The sequence below is a fragment of the Lactuca sativa genome, chromosome 8 (genome assembly GCF_002870075.4).
Source record: "Lactuca sativa cultivar Salinas chromosome 8, Lsat_Salinas_v11, whole genome shotgun sequence".
In the NCBI taxonomy this organism is placed as follows: Eukaryota; Viridiplantae; Streptophyta; class Magnoliopsida; order Asterales; family Asteraceae; genus Lactuca; species Lactuca sativa.
The window spans coordinates 148019250-148026373 of NC_056630.2; positions in this window are offsets into that span (position 1 = coordinate 148019250).

The window sequence follows — 7124 nt, forward strand, 5'->3', positions numbered from 1 at the left end:
GTTATTTAGAACTACTGGCCTATAATCCAAAAATCTCTTGTCGTCCTCCGACTATGCTCGGGGTCCACTACCTGTAATCATAAAAACTAAGTGGGTCAGGCTTGGGAGCCTGGTGAGCATATAGGGTTTTCAACCCATTATAATAATATACTTATTAAGTTCATCAATCAACAATAACCCTGATTACCCATTCCCGTTGTCCTAACTTTACGTCCCTAAACAGCTATCACAAGGGACCTAGCCTAAGGATTTTCATAGGGATGGACACTACTGCTAAGGGGTTTCCTCAGCCATACATGTACTAAAGGCAACCATGAGGGGGATGGAGTACGCCAATGAACATTTAATTCATCAACACCTACAAGTTGCGAATCTGCTAGTGTTCTACTGGACTGTCTAGAAAGTCTGTGGTCGTCATCTATACTCTGCGTGATGACTACAACAACAACAACAACAACAACAACATCGAGGCCTCTCACCATTTAACAAACATCAACTATTTCATCTACCCATGTTCTACCCAACATATTTTGTAGATAAAAAGCATATACATTTTAATACTTGTATAAAACACCAATTCAATAGTCACCTCAAATAAACAATTAACATATTTACACATAACACGTATTTCAAGGTAGATACTTCATATCTATGTGTAAATTAAAATTAACTACACACTCACTTTATTTGATGATAATCGGGCAGCAATTCGTTTCCTAAAATGTTCGTTTCTAATACAACCGAGAGTTTTATTGAGAAACTGGGCTTTGCAAAAGTCGGGCTTCGAAACCGAAAAGATAAATTTTCCGGGCTTCTCGGGCACTTCATGGAGTATTCCGGGCTTTACAAGCGATACCGGGGCTTTGCGGGATGTTAACATGAAAGAAATATGGGTTTAGGGGTTAAAATTGAGAATTTTTCAAAGTTACCCGGGAGGTCTCGCATGCTTCTATATATAGGGGCGAGGCTTCTGATCGGACGGTCAGAAAGAAGACAAGCGTCACAGATCCGAAGCTCGCAGAGGAGGTGGCTCGCACGTGGCTGCGCATGGCTCGCACATGGGTCGCACCTGCCAGGGCTCACTGGCAGCTTCTAAGTGGACCGGAGTCTAGGTCCGAGGTTTGGACCCGAAGCAAGAGGGAAGGGAGACAGCTGGTGCGAAGGTCGGACACGCGGCAGGCATTGCGAGGCTCAGACTAGGTTGCACACGCGTCGCTCCTCGGATGTGCCACGACTTCGGATGACTCAGCATCTCGGTGACTCAGCAGGACACGTGTCACATTCTAAGCGAGGGTGACATGGCAAAGTGTGACCATGCGAATTTTCTCGATTTTCGCGCTAAAACTTCTAAAATCCATAACTTTCGTATACGAGCTCCGTTTTTGATGTTTTTTATATGCACGCGTAGCTAAAATTACGCTCTACAACTTCCGTTTAGACTTCGTCGGCTAATTTTGACTTTAAATTTTATATTATTATTTTTAACAGACCGGGACAGGAAATCCGTTAAAAATTCATAACTTCTTCATCTGACGTCCGTTTTCGTCAGAATTTTTACCGTTGTGCTCCTAATGACGAGACCTTCGATTCTCGTTTAGGTTGTGTCGGCTAAAAATCGCTCGATCTAAAATTCGAGTTTTTAGCTGTTTACTGCTAAGCTGAAACTTCGAAAATCATAACTTCCTCATACGAAGTCAGATTTGGGCGTTTTTTTATCGAACTTCTCGGTTTAATGAATAATACAACTTTCGTTTAGATCACTAAGGCTAAAAAGTAGTTTATCGAAAACTCACTTTTTACGACATTCAGCACCGTGCCGGTTTTGTCGCGAAACTTCGACAGGTCATAACTTCTTCGTTATAACTCGGATTTTGGTATTCTTTATATCCCCGAAATCCTTGTTTCGACCACTACAACTTTATTTAAAGATATCGGGCTTATATCACACTTTAATTTTGATGCTTATTTTTATTCTTAATTAATTAAGCCCTAATAATTAAGCATAAAACACATAATTCACATAATATTCACATAATTCCTTTTCATTTCTTCAAAATGAGTTACAAAGGTTAACCTAGACTATCACCTCAATATAAATGCCTAGGCTAGAAACACGAGTGTTACACTCTCCAGGAAATCTTGACCCTTAAATCTCACCGTAGTCAATTTATTGAACTACGGTAACTTAGCTCATGGATCACTTCCAATTCTTGTCAAATGTTGGATCGTGTTATCCACCAACCAATGATAGTGTTGGGATTAAAACCCTAATTGAGATTTGATGAACAAGATGCGGAAAATAAGAACAATCACAAATATGAAGATTATGTCGAATGATCACTCGATTCATTCAAACAAGAGGAATAAATTACACTTAAAGCATAGACTAAAGAATCTAACACTACATAAGAAACCTCACGTGGCGGCTACATTTTGCCTCACTCTTAACCCTATTTGTGAATAATACATGACTATTTATAGGGAAAAGACAAGTCTTGGGCTTTTAACCTAGAATTCATCAAAGGGGCTCATTGCCATCATCCATGGAGTGCTTTGAAACCCTACAATCTCCCCCTCAAAGTATGGAATGGATGACAATGCTTTAACTTCCAAAACAAGCATCTAGCAAATAAAAGATCTGCAATGAGGAATATATGAAGCAATCCACGAATCTCGATTCTTCAATAGTCTTTCAACACGGGCTCTAGGATATATAAAGCAAGCACTGAAGTAATGTATTTAAACTTCATTTTCGAATGTAATCCCAAAGAAAATCTTCATGAAAACCAAACCCGCCATAAAAATCCATTTCAGAACAAAGAAACAGAATCACTTCTTGTCTTTGAAGAGCCCCCCCTCCAAGTCACAACGATCTTCAAATAAGCTAATGATATAAGTCATCAAACAATATCATGTAACAACCCAAACTTTAAGATTCGTAATGCCACTTGATCGAGAAAATACTAGAAGTCGGAGATATAACAAGTCCTTAGCAGAGCTCGATAAAGAACTTCCGCTGTAAAGGATACTTCTCTGTAAAAGCTTTAGTAGAGCTCGATGAAGAACTTCCGCTGTAAAAGCTACATTCATAATTCTACCACAAGCTTTATCAAAAATCTTCAACTTTGAAAAGTCACAAATCCAATTTCGAATGACGATACCAAATTCTTCCCCGATTTATAATCAAAAAATGATTATAAAGCCTTCAAATGGTCTTGAATGGATAAAAATTTACTAAGCTCCCCCACGAAAAAATGATATACACAATAAAGTATAAAATCCAAAAAAGTCGTGAAAATTTGTCGTTATCACGATAAACGACTTTCCGAACCGCCAAGACTTGATGGAATCTTTATTTTTCTGTTCACGGAAAAATATGTGCGTTAAAGAATTCAAAACTGTTCACCAGCCCTTAAAATTGCAAACTTTTCGAAAAATGGGCTGAAATTATCACTTGCTGAAAAACAGGGGCTGGAATGGTAATTCTGTATGAATATACCCCTTTATTTGTAACAATTTCTGGAATTGGTCCAAAACTGCCAAGGCATGAAAAGTATAGGGACCAGACGTCAAATTGTTGAAGTTGCAGGGACCAAGTGGGAAACTTTGAGTTATCTTCTTCCCCACAACGACTGATAAAAGAAGAAACGATACCACACGATTTGATCATTCGGTCCGAGCACAAGCAACCGAAACCATATTCGGTCCAAGACTATTTATACAAAAACCATGTTCGGTCTGAAATCCAACATCATGACAAGTGAAACCTCAGCCAAACCGAATCACAGGTTCGCTTTCGGTTCATCTCCTCTTTCGGTCCAAGCATAAGCACGCGAGCCCAAGATCGAGGTTCGTTCCAAGAGCTACCAACCGAACTTAAGTTCGTTCATGGTACATTCCAAGGCCATTGATACAAAAGCGAAATCAAGCATCACGATGCGGACAAGGAATGAAACCTTAGCCAAGCCGACCCACATGTTCGCTTTCCCCTCTTTCGTTCTAAGGTAACAGATGAACCCATTCATAGATTTGCTTACGAATCAAACGAACGTGGGAGAAGAATGACTGCTTATGTGAACCTAGAAATCAATTTCACATCCGAACAGTTGTAGGTATGATGTTCGTTCCAAATCACAAACATAAAACCCAAGTTCGTTCCAAGTCCATCGATTATACCCCTAAAGCGGACGTTCATGGGAAGAACTTTCAAGGCAATTATGACTTTTCTGTTGACCATTGTGCATACCAATTGAGATCGCTTCATTCTTCATTCGTTCACATGTAAGAATTTTTCATAGCAATTTTGACTTTTGAGGTATGACCTGCAAATGGCGAACACCCCAAAATAATCCCAGTTAAGTTTCAATCATGATTTAATTCTTTCCAAGCAACACACTTGCAGCATCGATCCAATTTCATCATTCATTTTGACTATTTGGTTTGACTAAATGAAAACCAATTCTGTTCATCGTTCTTCATTCCTTTTCTATCAATTCTTCTTGATCCGATTGTATCTTTGACAAGCATTTACGAACCGATACACAAACCATTCCGATTGAGTTTCAATTGCGATTGCGAAACCCAGCATCTGTTCTCGACTTCTAACAAACATTGGTACAAACAACAACCCTAAATCATTGATTCGCCAAATCATCTCTAATATTCACCGAATGATATAATCAAGAAGCAAATTTGATATTTGATGAATGAATCTACTGAATTAGATCGAACACAAAATTATACAAAATCAAAATCGATCTTGATAAAGGCCTCGTTTATGAATATCGACTCAAGAACGGAAGGACAATGGATTTGAAGGAACGATAATCACAAATTTGAGATTAGTCAATTGCAATATGCGATTCCAAAGATCAGGATGTATGGGCGAAACCAACAAATAGTCAATAAAAACGATAAGCTTAATAGTTGGAATCAAAGAATAGTAAACGATAAAAGATGGGCCCAATAACAGCATATTATCGGCTGAATGAAATAAAAACAAAACCAATCGGGACACTATCGACGGAATAAATGATTTTCAGATCCAAATCTAAAGGGGTGAATATGATGAACAGGAACACGATTATTTGGGCTAAAACATGGATCTATAGAAAATAATTAAATCAAAAGACTTTGATCTTAAAACAAATCAGATCCAAAGAACAGAAAAACGAACCGGATTGATACAACACCAGATGAACACTAGAAGAACAACATCAATCTCCATGAACAGTAACTTGAACAGAAATCTTGATTCTATACTGCCAAAACACCAATAATCTTCAATATGTGTGCAGAAAATCATCAAATCAAAAACCGATACTTCAAAGATCAATAGATCTTCAAAGACCTGCTCTGATACCACTTGTTGGGATTAAAACCCTAATTGAGATTTGAAGAACAAGATGCGGAAAATAAGAACAAACACAAATATGAAGATTATGTCGAATGATCACTTGATTCATTCAAACAAGAGGAATAAATTACACTTAAATCATAGACTAAAGAATCTAACACTACATAAGAAACCTCACGTGGCGGCTACATTTTGCCTCACTCTTAACCCTATTTGTGAATAATACATGACTATTTATAGGGAAAAGACAAGTCTTGGGCTTTTAACCTAGAATTCATCAAAGGGGCTCATTGCCATCATCCATGGAGTGCTTTGAAACCCTATAGATAGCCTAGTTCGAAATAACAATCATCTATCGATCATTCTACAAACTTAGTTCAACTCTCCTCCAATACTACATCATAGGGATGTAGGTCAAACCATCGAGAACTGTTTAACAAAACCGAAAATTTACATTTACCTGAATGATTAGAATACATCTGAGGCCAACCACAATCGCTCACGAACTCATTTTCTTATCGTGTAACAGAGTCATGCCGTCGAAGAAAAGTAAACAACCCATCAACAAAACACCAACTCTCCAGATAGATACAACTACTTTTCAAGCTGCGGTCTCAGCGGCAGCGATAGCTGTCATGACTCACCTTAATGCTAACAGCGCAAATGTTAGAAATTCCAATCAATGTAACAACCAAGTACATCAACGAGTATCAAACTACCACGACACCCCGAATCTCAAACCCAAGAGCAATAAACGAAAGTTTTGGGATAGATTTAGAGGCAAATCTGATAGGTTTTGGCCATAAAAACATCCTATGTGCTCATGCAAACCCTAATGCTTGGATCTAGGTTTCTCTATTATACATGTAATACATCCAAGACTTTAAACCCTAGTTCTAGCATACAATTAGTCATATTAACACGTGAAAGGGTTTTTAGATCTTACCTTGCTTGTTATGTAGTAATAACAATCTCAAATCCTCCTTGTAATGACTTTAGAAAGCTTAGAGTCACAAGTGTCACTCCTCTAATGCTTCACAAACACCAAGAGCAAGAGGATGAAGAATAAGGAGAGAGGAGGCTGCCCAAGAACGTCCAAAACCCTATAGGAACCCTTCTCACGTTTTTGGGGATTAAGAGTACTATATATACATGTAGGCTATTAGGGTTTTCAACTAGGAAACCCTAATCTGACTACTTAAGCCCTAAGCAGCCCATGGACCCTTTTAGAATATCCCTTGGACGATTTCTAATGGGTTTCCCCATAGAATTCATCCAACCTATTATTGCAAGGTGATCCATAGCCCAAATGCAATTATTTTATAATTATAGTTCCAGTCCCTTAAGTTTAATTAATCTCTTTTAGCCATAAAACTAATTATCAATTAATTCTTGACTAATATTAATTAAACAATATGATTTCTCCTTTAATGTATTATTCTCATAATATATTAATAAATCATAATTAATCCTTTCTCTCCATAATTCATCCTATCAAGTTGCTTTGGTGAAGACAACGCAAAAGGACCATGCACCATCGGGTCAAGTACATACCAAAAATAGTTATGGACTTAGACACTAATCCAACAGTCTCCCACTTGGATACATCTAATAACTATTCTGCATATGAATTCAGATCCTGATCTGTAATCGTAGCTTTCAAAAGCCGCTGTCAACTCTGATCTTATCAGATACGCGTCCTTTAGTTAAGGGATCATATATTCCTCCATTCTAGATATCATACAGAATGAGACATGGATTGAAATCA